Consider the following 13,203-nt stretch of genomic DNA (forward strand, 5'->3'; position numbering starts at 1 on the left):
GCTAGCTCTGGCCAGGTATTCACAGAGGCATGGTGTAGTGAGAGAAGGAAGATGGGGATACAGGATCTGTCAGTTGTGCCAATGCGCTGGGAACCCCCATGCATGCAAAGCAATCATAAACCTTCTGAGGACTGGCAGGCTTTATAACATATGATGCCAGTTCCTTTTAATCATGGTGCACATTTCCATCATCAGAGCCCCAACAGTTGACCTGCCGGATTTGGAACCAACTAGTAGCTTTCATATGGATATGCTGCTGTGGTAAGCTCCATGACAAGCCTCACAAAAGTCATTCTGAAGTTTTGCTGCCATTGCTGGTCATTGCGGGCCAGCAGCCCAATACTCTCCCATCAGTCCATACATGTTACTCAGGCCCATAAATAGCAGTTCAGCTGTGAATCCCTTTGGGAGCATTACCTTGATCTTGCTATTTATTATCCTCACCATCTCCATCCACTTCCCTGTAGTCCTCTCAGTTCATATCCAACCAAAGAGTAGGGAGCTAGAGGGACAATGTAGATATTGTAGTTGGAAAACAACAACAGGCACCAGTCAAAAGATGGATCATGGAATAGGGACAAAGTAATCATGGCTCATTTATACAGTTGTTCTTCAGATAAGGAATATGGAAGTTTTCATATTCATGACCCACCATGGCCACAGATCTCACAAGGCATAGCACCTAACAGCAGAGCAAAGGACTGTGAGACATCCTCTGCAGTGCTGTGGTATATACTTTGGGGAAAATCACCTCCTACGTGGAGGCGCTGATCTGTTAGGAAACAGAAGCCAGATGTTCATTCAGTTCATGTAGATCCAATTCTATCAAAACGGTTCCATACCAACTTTCGCTTCAGTGCTTCTCAGTTTGAGATAAATCTATTTGTGTGGCGAAGCTTCATGCAGCATACTCAGATTGTTCCAAAAATCTGGTATCTTCTACATTTCTGAAATGTCACCTTAAATTAGTAGCCTACAGTAGAATGCCATTATTTAATGTTTATCCCTGGTGCATTGTGCCTTCTGCAGACTCCCTCTTTAAACTAGCCTATAATTTCATCAATATAATATCTTAGTACTCTGTGGGTAGCAATTAACCTCTAACCAACAGGCACATTTATCACATTAGGTTGTGCATGAAAGATGGTGAAGTCCTACTTAATACGCTTTGTCAAATATTCCTGAATCTAAATGAAGGTAGAGAAACTGCAAAGGGGTATGAGTTTGCTAAGATTTCGTTAGCAGTTAAGAGATGGTCCATCACCTACTACCCCATAAATATTTGCTACCAATACTAAATTAACACTCAGAATCTCTGATAAAAATAATTTCATATATTAATGATGGAGCTATTTCTGCACATGACCAGATCACATGGTTTTCTTCCCTGAATACCTAGTAGTCATCTCTCTGTTACTGAACCCAGAATGGGAACAGCTCTTGGTCACAATTTGAATACTGTTTGTATGATATTAACACCTAGAGGCCTAATCCAATGCAAGGGGCACAGTGTGCTAGATGCTGTGCAGACACAAAATGAGGTAGTCATTGCCGAAAAGGAGTTTAAACAGACAAGATAAGGGGAAAGAAGGAGAGCAACCCAACATCCTACAGCAGATAAGTGCTAGAGAGGAGACTAGAACCTAAGTCTCTTGGCACCTCAGCAAGTACCCAGCCCACCAAGCAGCACAGCCTCACAAGGTAGCCTAATTCAACTGTGGCACAGAATGACAAGTTTGATAAAATCAAAAACTACTGCCATCTCCAAAACAGGAAGAAAAGTCCTGTATGCACTATGTGCTTGCTCACACTGTGATAATTTCAGAGATCTGAAGAGTGTTCATTGCTCCTGGACTTCATATTTCAGCAAATCCAGCTTTGACTGGACATACTCTGGAAAGATTTTCTTTGGCTTTAGGAAAAATGGGAAGGAAAAAGTGGCAAGTTATTTCAAGGGGAACATGAGCATTTACTATCAATGAGTCAGCCTAACGAAAGGGGATGTTTTCTTGTTTGGAACTGCTGGATGCAGGCTGGTACTGTGGCAAGTGAAGACCACAGCTCTTTCGGGTGATACTTGGGATCCAAAAGAGACTTCTGCTCCAGGCAGATTCACACCACATATAAGCTTTTCACTTCAGGTGGCCTTAATTCATTGTCAAGGCCATGCCCAGAGGTTTGCTATGTGATGTTTCTCAGCTGGAGGAAAACTGAAGAGCTAAGGGAAAATCATTCTCTTTCAGAGTGCCAGCCTTTGTCTCGCTAGGGCTGGACAGGAGGGGGTGGGATGGGTAATGCATTCTTGAATGAAGCCCTGATTTTATCACACAGTCTTGTGAAAGCTCACTGCAGATGGGCAGCAGCATTTCCTGTCCATGTTTAGGGGCTATAGCTATTGGTTCCCAGATCCATTTCTTTTGACCTGGGATCTGACATTCCATTCAAGTCAAGGAGGCTTCTGTTAGTTTAAGAGCCAGACCGCCATATACAACAATCGCTTGACAATGCATAAGCAGCATGCACTGACCATGCTCACTATAGCCAGACATGTGAAATCCAGCACATTCACAGGTCGCCTTTCCCCTTCACTGAGGCAGCTTTGTGCCTTGTTGTCATGAGGTGTTTGTATATATGACAAGGTTTAATACTCATTAAATTAAAATGGTTTATTAAAATTAAAAATGTTTATTTTAAAATGTTGCATCAGTGTTCGCACGCGATAGCCTTTACAATGAATTAAGCCCAGTATGCAATTCCTGGTGAATTCCAGCATGGGGAGCCACATACCAATCCACCCCGCTGCTGTCCCCTGTACTGAAGTACAGCAGGGGGCATGTTTAAACCAGTAAATCCTCACTCCCAAAACATGTCCATTCCCCTTCCCCCCCAGCCCCCACCCGCCAAAGCCAGGGATCTCCACGCTAAGCCACGGTCATCACCTCCCTCACCCACCCCCAAACCACATGGACTTCTACACCAATCTGCCTATGAAAGAAAACACGCCACATCTGGAAGGAATTGTATGAGTTTTCAACCTTTATTTCAACTTTAAAATACTGTTTCATTTACATGATTTTTTGTTCTTAAAAAAGTAATTATTTTTAAAAAACAAAAGTAGTAGAAAAGCAGAAAATGTATAAAAATATAAAATAAATTGTCAAAAGCAAAAAAATAAAAATACATTTTTCTCCCCCCCATAAATTTAAATAAATAATAAATTTGTGTAGTAAAATTAAATAAATAGCTAAGAAGGAAATTAAATAACTAGGAAATACTAGCAACTGTAGCTGCCACTCCAAGCACTTTTCCCCACTCCACTGTCTGCCCTTGCAGGACAACCACTCTGATCCACTGCTGCACAACCCTCAGCGCATGGGGCGGCAAGACAACTATTGTGAGTGTCTTGTTGGGCAGCCACCCCTCTTCCCTGGGGGGATGACCCAGGGACGGCCAGCCCCCTCCATGCCAATGGGCACAAAGCGTGCCACTGCCTCATGTGCCCTGCGTTACCTGTCAGCTCCATGTTCTTGAGGAACCCTGACACAGGACACAGACTGACTCACAAAAAATCGCCCCCCCCCAAACAGAAACTGATTAAAATGCAGTGAGAGACACACCTAAAACCCTCCAGATAAGGGTGACAAAAGTGAAACAACTGCCCTGGTCCCAGATGGAACCAGATGACCATTCATTTACATGAGAGATGGAGAACAGACAGCCTGAAGCAGAGACTGCAGTGAATTGTGGGATCAGCGAAGCAGGGGAACACTGCATGATGGGAAGCTGTGCTCCAAATGCTAATCAACCCTCACACCCAGCTCAGCACTTATCAGACCAGTTCTAATCTGGATTTACAAAGGACTTTTCCTTCCCCGCCCCCCCCCCAAGCAAGGGTAAGTTTACTAGGCATCTCGGGCCGTACATTCCCTGGTCCCACTATGGGAGGCCTATGTAAACTTAATTGGCTACAACTCGGTTGCCGGATTAGGGAATGCTGAGGCAATAGACCGAGTCCGAGGGGGTATGGGCAACATTTGAACAATGGTACAGGGTTCATCACAGCATCCAGCCCGTTGGAGCCCTGACCACAAGTGTTGTCATACTTTTCCTGAGACTACTGGTGGAAGTCCTCTCCACAACAGGTTAGGAACACTCCCATAATTGCCTTAAGTCTGTTAAAAGACTATAGTAAGATCTGGAAAAGTCATGCTAAGCTGAGGCTTGTTCACAGCAAGTAAAAATCCAAAACCCTGATGCTGCAATCTATTGTTTCTGAAGACACCAAGAGATATCCCATCAAGTATATAATGTCAAGCTGGCTCCCAAGTAGGTGTTTCCTGAGTATCAATCAAGTTCCTGAGATGTTCCACCCAGATAACCCCTTGTCAATAGAAAAGACAATTTGATTTCCACTATTGAGAATGCCTGAAAGAAGCTGAACTGGGGGTATAAAAATCTGTAAAAGCAGCAGCAGTGTGTGTGCTGACACCACCCGCTTTCTTCTGGAGAGGCTGCAGGAGGAAGATCATCTCCCTTCAAGGATCATGCTGAGAACTTTGACCTGTCAGCTCTGCAACCCGAGTGCCGTGGACTGGTGAGATCCCAGCTCTCTCTCTTTTTTCTCTTCTCTCCCTCTAAGCATAGATTTCTGAACTTGAACTGTATTAGGTAAGCCTGAGCTAAGTTTCCCCAAATACTTAGTGAAACCAGGGTATACTGTGATTGTTTGTGTTTGTTTTTCCTTTGCATGTCTGTTACTACTAGTATATATATATTTCATCTACTTAGCAATAAATAACTTTTATAGTCAAACTGGTGGTAATTGGGTATATTTTGCCTTCTTTACTTCTCTTTCCCCACTTGCTCTGTAGCAACACCCCTCTTACCTAAGCTAAAGATCCCTGTGAAGCCCGGAAATACTGTGGGGTCTGCTCATCAAGAGGCTAAAAGATTGGGACGTGCTGAGTTTGAAACACATAAGGGGATCAGCTTGTACAGGCTGATTGACCCAGTTTGGCTCAGACGTGCCCTAATGAACTGAATGCTGGCCCATGAGGGTGTCATCTGGACACCCAGCCGGATTCAGGGGTATTCTGTTTACCTGTGTGCTTGTGTCTGACTGCAGTTTATTGTTGCTCTGATGAACTCATTCTTGGCATATGAGGGTGTCAGCCTGTCCATGCTGATCAACCCGGCCAGGTCAGGCGTGTCACGTTAATCTGTGTGTGTTTGTGTGTGTGACTGATTTGGGGACTGGAGGAACCCAGCCCCACTGAACTGAGTCCTGCAAGATAGCTCCATTGGGGGTGAGGGCTTGCAGAAGGGAGAGGTACAGCTCCGTATAGAAACACAAGTAACACAAGCAGCACATTGATAGAATTACCGAGACCCTAGCCCTAATAAATGAGCACACCCGAAAGTAGCAGGCAAATCTGGTAACACCTGGTCCATGCACAATGAACTCTTTGTGCAAGCTGAAGGTTGCCCTAGCCACTATGCCCTGCTGATAATGATCCTGCTGGTGCCCTGTGTACACCTGCACTTGTGGTTCAAGACACTTAGCTATGATGGCACTGGTGGCAAGCTTGGTCTGCTACTCAACCTCCACCAATGGCTGGATGGATACCTGTTCCAGTGCTACACAACCCTGACCCTGACCCCTGATACTGAGGATGACGTTGCTGCCAGAATTGATGCCTTCCTTGGTGTGTGAAGGACACACTCATTCCCACCCAGTTCTAAGGAAGAGAAAAGGGATGACAAATAAAATTGTGTGAACCTTATAGCGGCCCCCCTGTCATGCGTGGTGGACAGTGTGTGAGCGAGCCTGCTTCACAGTGTTCAGCGACACGCTTGATGAATACTGGGTTAGGAATCATCTAAATTCATAGGAAGTAAGGGCTGGAAGGGACCTAGAAAGATCATCCAGTTCAAACCACCCTACTCAGGGCAGAAACACTGCTGAGAGCAAGTGATTCCAGGAAGGTGTCTGTCCACTCTCTTGTTGAAGACTTCAAAGTTTGGGGACCACACAACCACCTTGTAGAGTCTATTCAAGATCCCGGTCACCCTTATAGTAAACAAGTTCTTCCTTATATTCAACCTGAAACTGTCCTCTAACAGTTTAAGGGCATTCCTCCTTGTCCGCCCCTGGGTAAACATGCCATATAGCTAACATATTTTCTCCCATTCATTCATTTTTATCTTGACTCACTGGCTCACCAGGTAGGGAGACTGTGAGCAGGAACCAGTGCCTTGACACATCGGTGACTTGTGGCTAGGGCTCCGTGCCATGGCCCAAAAGGGATCCTGTGAGCAACCCTCCTTGGCATACCTGTCAGTACATAGCTCATCTTTTACCTTCACAGATTTTAGGCACCCTTTTTGCTAAAAAGTATGAACAAGAGAAATAAAGTTGCCAGGATGGCACCAGCATGTCTGCTGTACAAACCTTTTATACCAAAACAAGGGTTGGTGGTGGGGAGGAAGAGGGGGTGAAATCTTCCTGACCTCCTGACCAAGAGCCGATAAATTGAGGACACAGCGGCCCAGGTACGGATACCCCTCATTCATCCAAGATGTCTGAGGCTGAGGAGAAAAGACAGCAGGCCAAGGAAAGAAGACAGCCACCCAGGGAACGTAAAACTAGGACAACTTGGTCCTGTGAAGAAACTAAAAGCCTGGTGCATGTGCTGGGGGACTCTGAAGTGTTCAGCCATTTGGCATCAGCAACAGCCTAACTATGAACTTGCATATCTACCTGGACAGTAAGACACAGACCTACCCAACGGGGGCACAACAAGACAGCAGTCCAGTGCAGGGTGAAGTCCAAGAATATGAGAGCTGCTTTTTGGCATGGGGTAGCAAGAGCTCATTGGAATGGCACCCCCATGTGTAACGTGCCACATTATCAGTACTGCCAACCATTAATGCCAAGCAAATAGATGACTAGAGGTATCTAGGCCATCATCTGGTCCTGAGAGCTTGCTGACCACAAGTCCTGCTGCCTCACATGAGGAAGACAGCAGCAATTCACTAGAACTGATCCTTGATGAGTCAGCCCAAGAGGAAAGAACAGGGACATCGTCCTCCACAACCAGTATGATCAGTCATGGTGAACTGACATCTGACATCTGAACTGACAACTGAGATTAGGCTGGGCTGTGTTGTAAGGGGGACAGGTTGGGGAATTACGGTCAACTGACATGAAACATGGAGGGGGGCATCAATTTAACTGACAGGTGGGGGGATTGGATTGTCATGCAGGAAGGTGAAGGACAATACAAAGCGTGGAGGCTGTGCTGGTGATTTGTTTGCAGCCGTTTGGGGCATACAGTCCAACAACTTGGCTGGCAGGCAAGCCCTTCTTGGTGGTTGTTGCAGAACGTTTCTTATCTGCTTGTGTGATTTTCAGAGCACAGAACAATCCCCCACATTCCTTCCTTCCTTGGTTTTCAGCTCCACTTGGTACACCACCACTGCTGCCATCGCCAAAAAAATTTAGAGCATATAGGAAGCCTGAGAACAATGCCCGGACAGATAGGACTATCAGTAGCATCAGTATCTATGCAGTGTGGTTGCAGGAGATAGCAAGAAAGGCATGTCGAGCTTACGGCAGTGTCAGCTGGGTAATGCAGCAGGAGACATTCATGAGAAAGGGAGAAAGAAGGACAGTTCAGCTCAGAAATGTAGAAAACCAGTATTGCTTATGTGCAGTGATAGTAGCTGAGTATTGCTAATTATTGGTAATCACCTGTTTGTTGATTTAAGCATAAACAATGCCTATGGTTATTGCATGCTTGTAAAAAAGGTCTTGGAATAAAACTCACTGGGTATTGCCTGAGGTTTAAGAAGTTCAAGAGTACTGCTTCTTGCTAATGGTTACCTTTAAAATTCTGTAATGGTTGGTTATTTATGTGAGTTATGCTTAATAAATCAGTAAAGATTAATTATGTAAACAAACTTTTCTGTCTTTTCTTCCAGTGTGGGAGGCCATCAGGAGATTGTTAGGCCAGGGTCCCACGCTTCGTTCCTGGCTTTGTTGTCATCACTGCCAAATGAGCATTGTTTGCAACATTAGGGAGGGTGGCTTAACTGGAAAACTGGAAAAAACAGTAAATCCCCAAAAGGTAACAGCATGGCACATAAGGGGCAGGGTACTGTGGGTTGGGAGTAAGGGACACTGCCAGGGCCAGGGGTGCCCAGGTCATGAGTTAGTGGCAGCAGGATTGCTCAGGGTCCTGAGTCCTAGAGTGAGGGACAACATATTGGTCTGGACCAGGGCATCTCATTTTTTAAAATGGAAATATGGTAACTGTAATGACAGCGAGGTAAGGGCTGCCTGCCTGCTGCCGTTGTGTGGGTCTGACTGTGGGGTGAGACTGTGCAATCGTGGCTGGTGTGGCAGCACAAGGGAGAGTAACAACTACAGGCTGGCTGCACTCAGTACTATAAGCGGGTAGGTACTAGGGACGTCTTGCCTGCTGCCATGGGGCTGACTATGGGGTGACCTTGTGGAATCATGAATGGTGCAGCAGCCAGCACAAGAAAAGAAGTGGCGGCTATGGGCTGCATTCAGTCAAGGGCAGGGGGCACATTATAAGGTGATAGTGCCATTGTCACCCTGGCTGGGGCAAGGGGCATGCGGGTGTCTGTACAGGAGAACAAACATTGATACATGTTGGGCTCTTTATATATATATATATAGAGAGAGAGAGAGAGAGAGAGAGAGAGAGAGAGATGTATGTATGTATAATTTGAACACAATATTTTATTGATATATTTACAATATTAAACAATTTGGAATATTACAATTTGGAAGTCTACCAGTGCCTCAATCACTATAATAAATTCTAAAGTCCTGTATATTTTGGTGTTTTGGGGGGGTTTATCCCTCCCCACCACTGCTTTGTGGTGTTAAGCAGCCCTGATATGCCACTGCCCCTCATTCTCAAACCACAGCCCCACAGCCCTACTGGCACCCCTCACTCCCAACTCACAGCCCCCTGGCTCTGCCAGTGCCCTACACTCCTAACCCACAGCCCCACAGTCCTTTTGGTGCCCCTCACTCCCAACATGCTACCCCCTGCTGCCAGCATGTGTGGAATGGGGTGTGTGGGCACAGGTGACACATGGGGGCGTGAGAGGGGAAGAGATGACATGTTGGGGGGGCACATGCCCTCAAGATTTCTGCACCCACAGTGGGACATGGGATGCAGGGTGTAGAGCTGCAGCCTGGCTGGATCAGATCCAGGCAGAAGCTGCCTCCGTGGCCCAGCAGACAGGACCTGGCATAGGAGAGAGCACCATTTCACCATGGTAAGTTGCGGCAGTGGCAGTTGTGCCCCACTGTGGGCACAGAAATCTTGGGTGGCATGTGTCCACAACCTGCCACGTCTCCTTGCATCTTTTCTGCAGCAAACAGAAAACCCAGATCCCTGATCATAAGGTATTTGTGTTCTTAAATTGTGTCCATCTCCCACTGACTCAGTGACCCCAGAATCCTGTAACAGCCCCCTGGACCTCCTGCAAGGCAGCTTGCCTCTGGGATTACACCTAAAAACCCTTAATATAGAACATCTGAGGCAGAACTGAAGAGTCTACCAGCATACAGAGTGGGACATGCTGTCAGCAAGGCAAGTGAGGCTTTATTGAACCTTCAGTTCCACCCAGAATCTCCCACGTCACCTGCATGTATCTCAGAGTGCTGGTGCCAGGGGCTCAAGGTAAGAGACTTCTTCTGCCTTCCCACTTGGAGGCCATTTCAAGAACAAACTTAAGTTTGCTTTTGAAAATGATTTAATGGTAGTCCTGCAGTGATCCATCCTCAACATGGCAATAGTTGGAGGGCTCCAGTCAGGCACAGAGTTACTGGCAGGTTTAGGGTCCAAATGTTCTGTGCAATTCCTTTGTGCTCAGGAAGTAGCCTTGACTATACTCAAACAGGACAGGGCCTGTAGCAAGCAGTAAAGGTGCCCAAATGTGATGTTATGCACTGGGATAAATGATAACTGTGTCTTAAACTCAGCGTAAAACTTTTCCAGGCTCAGATATAACGGTTGAGACCCTTTAAATTAAGCACCATTCTTTTAATTGAGACAGTCATGTAATTTGTTGTATTAATTTCCTCAATAAAATGTACAGTACTTTTAGGCTGATTGAGTGCCATGTTGGCAAATGGTATTAGTCTCTCATCCAGACCCATTCACATTGCTCATCTCTTTTTCTGAAATGCCAGGACTCTGCTGAGATGCCAAATACTTGAAATCAGCAGCCAGCTGGGAATTAGTTATAAACTAATCATAAATATTAAAAAATAGAAAAACTTTCTTGAGTCATATAGAGCACCCTCTGCTGACTAATAAGGGCATCCCCTCTGCCGTAGCCTCTGATATTTTAAACAACCAAGTTTTAATGGGCCTAATATTAACATACAGATATCAAGAGGATTTGTGGGGGGGTTTATCAAAGTACGGTCCTGCTGTAAACTTAAGAGAAACTAGAAAAATCATGATAGGAAATCAGCCATTTTGTAACTTAAGAGTAGCTTTATAAATTCTTCCTTGTACTCCTATTTTTCCAAATTTTTTAACTAAATGAGCTGAAGGGAAAAAAAGAAAAATGATAAATATGATGCTGCAGAATAGGACAAGATTCAAAGAAAAAATGTATTGCAGCAAGAACAACAGTAGACTTGCATGGAAGTAGCTGGCAAAGGTCATTGGAAGGTGTCTAACAACTTCATGCTAAACAGCCATCTTTGTTCACCTGTACACCAAGAAAAGTGGATTACTTTGTCCTTCTTTAGTGTGGATTGCAGGTTTCCAAAGTGATCTTGTTTGGCCTATACCTATGGACACCAGTGGGAGTTGATTGTTGACACCAAGGTGAGCAGAGCTCTGATTCACAAACACTGAGCCTTAGAAAAAGTGTTATCCTGTGCCTACACCAACAGGTCAGTAACCTCTCAACAAAAATTTGTATCTGGCAGCCAAAGGCCTCCACATGCCCCAAAGATAGTTTCATAGTTTCATAGTTGGTGGGGTCGGAAGGGACCTGAGCAGATCATCTAGTCCAACCCCCTGCCATGGCAGGAAAGATTACTGAGGTCAAATGACCCCAGCAAGCTGTTCATCCAGCCTCCTCTTAAAGACCCCCAGGGTAGGAGCCAGCACCACTTCCCTTGGAAGTTGGTTCCAGACCCTAGCCGCCCTGACTGTGAAGTAGCACCTCCTGATGTCTAACCTAAATCTACCCTCCGCCAGCTTGTGACCGTTATTCCTGGTCACTCCTGGCGGCGCTCGTGGGAGCAGGGACTCCCCCAGTGCCTGCTGATCCCCCCTGACTAGTTTATAACAGGCCACAAGATCCCCCCTCAGCCTTCTCTTTTGGAGGCTGAACAGGTTCAGGTCTTGTAGCCTCTCCTCATAGGGCCTGCCCTGCTGCCCCCTGATCAAGCGAGTGGCCCTCCTCTGGACCCTCTCCATGCTGTCCACGTCCCTTTTGAAGTGCAGCACCCAGAACTGGACGCAATACTCCAGCTGCGGCCTGACCAGTGCCGCATAGAGGGGGAGGATCACCTCCTTGGACCTGCTCCAGATGCATCTGCTGACTTGAATACATCCAGTCTCTCCAGAAGTTCCCTAATTAGGTCCTCACTAACCCTTGGCCTAGGTGCACCTCCCCTGGGGCCTGAGGGGGGCCCACCGGGGGGGGTGACTGTTCTGGTCCCTGCTTAGGAAAATGGAGGCAAAGAAATCGTTAAATATGTTGGCTTTGTCGTCTGGTGTGACAACCAAATTTTCTAATGTGTCCTGCAGGGGCCCCACATTACCCGGAACCTTCTTTTTACCCCCTACATATTTAAAAAAGGACTTCCTGTTGTCCTTAATCCGGGAAGCTACTCCCAGTTCCATCTCTGCCTTGCCTTGGCCTTTCTGACTGCCCCCCTACATCCCCGAGCAGCTGCAGTATAGTCATCCCTGGTGATGGCCCCTCCTTTCCATTGGGTGTAAGCCTCCCTTTTAGCAAGGAGACATTCCCAGATGCTCTTGGTGAGCCATGGGGGCTTTTGTGCCCTCCTGCTCCCTTTGATCCGTGTTGGGATTACCTCCCTTTGGGCTTAGAAGATTGTCTTCTTAAGAAGCAATCACTCTTCTTGGACACCTGGCTCCCCTCCCCTCCAGGACCTCGGTGCTTCCCCGACTATTCTCCTTAGCTCATTGAAGTCCTCCCTCCTGAAATCTAGGGCTGCTGCCTTACTGCATGCCTTTGCCACCTTGCGCTGGATGGTGAATCCCAGCAGGTGATGATCGCTGTCGCCCAGGTGGTCGAGCACCCGCAGCCCCCTCACCAGGTCATCTCCCATGGCCAGCACTAGGTCCAACAAGGCGTCTCCCCTGGTGGGGCTGTGCACCTCCTGGGTTAGATGGAGGTCCTGCACTCTGGCTAAAAACCTACATGAGCGGTCACTGGCTGCAGCAGGTAGTTTCCATCTTCTTATACCTGCTTGCTGCCTCCCCACCTCCCCCCTTGGCCTGTGTAGTGAAACAAATCTCACTGTGCTGTAGAGCACAAGGGAAGTCTAAAAGCCCCACAGCACCCCAGGCAGAGGAGAGCAGACCCAGTGCTGTCTTTGAATTTGGGACTTTATTCTTTTTAGTAACCATGCTTTTCTTTTCAGTTTACTAGCTTGGATTTTGCTTTCCACCTCAGGTAAAAGGCTACAATCTTCCTTTCTACACCCTTTGATAATTTAGTGCTCTCACCACTCCAGGCTTCTTCAATCTTTGTTCAGCCAGGAGTGAACATTTCATTGCACTGCATGGAGCAAGACCTTAAATAAAGACAAACGCTGTGAGCAGGACTTGAACCTGCGTGGGGAAACCCCATTGGATTTCAAGTCCAACGCCTTAACCTCTCGGCCATCACAGCTCGGTCAGATGCTTATTTACAGTATTTTTTTGTTTGTTTCCATGTCTTTGGCAAAGCTATGTTACCCCTTTTCACAAGACATGTGGGGGACAAGGCTCGCAGTGTCTCTGATGAGCTACTGACAGATGTGCCAACCTCCTGCAGCCATTGCTCCCCTGTTTTATGCCTGTCAGGCTGGCTTGGTTTGTCCCTCTTACTGCTATAATCCCAAGTTCAGTAGGAAGCCATCTCATCAGTTTTCAGCTCTGCTATGTGATTCCCAAAACAGAG

General features: G+C 46.6%; 1 non-coding gene across 1 annotated transcript; it reads right to left on the reverse strand.

The window, feature by feature from the left end:
* Positions 1-12,851: 12,851 nt before the first annotated feature.
* On the reverse strand, positions 12,852-12,933 carry TRNAS-UGA (transfer RNA serine (anticodon UGA)). Its single transcript has one exon. It is a non-coding gene; the product is annotated as a tRNA-Ser (tRNA).
* Positions 12,934-13,203: the final 270 nt, after the last annotated feature.

The sequence above is a fragment of the Crocodylus siamensis genome, chromosome 3, assembly GCF_052110815.1.
Source record: "Crocodylus siamensis isolate JL-2025a chromosome 3, ASM5211081v1, whole genome shotgun sequence".
Lineage (NCBI taxonomy): Eukaryota > Metazoa > Chordata > Crocodylia > Crocodylidae > Crocodylus > Crocodylus siamensis.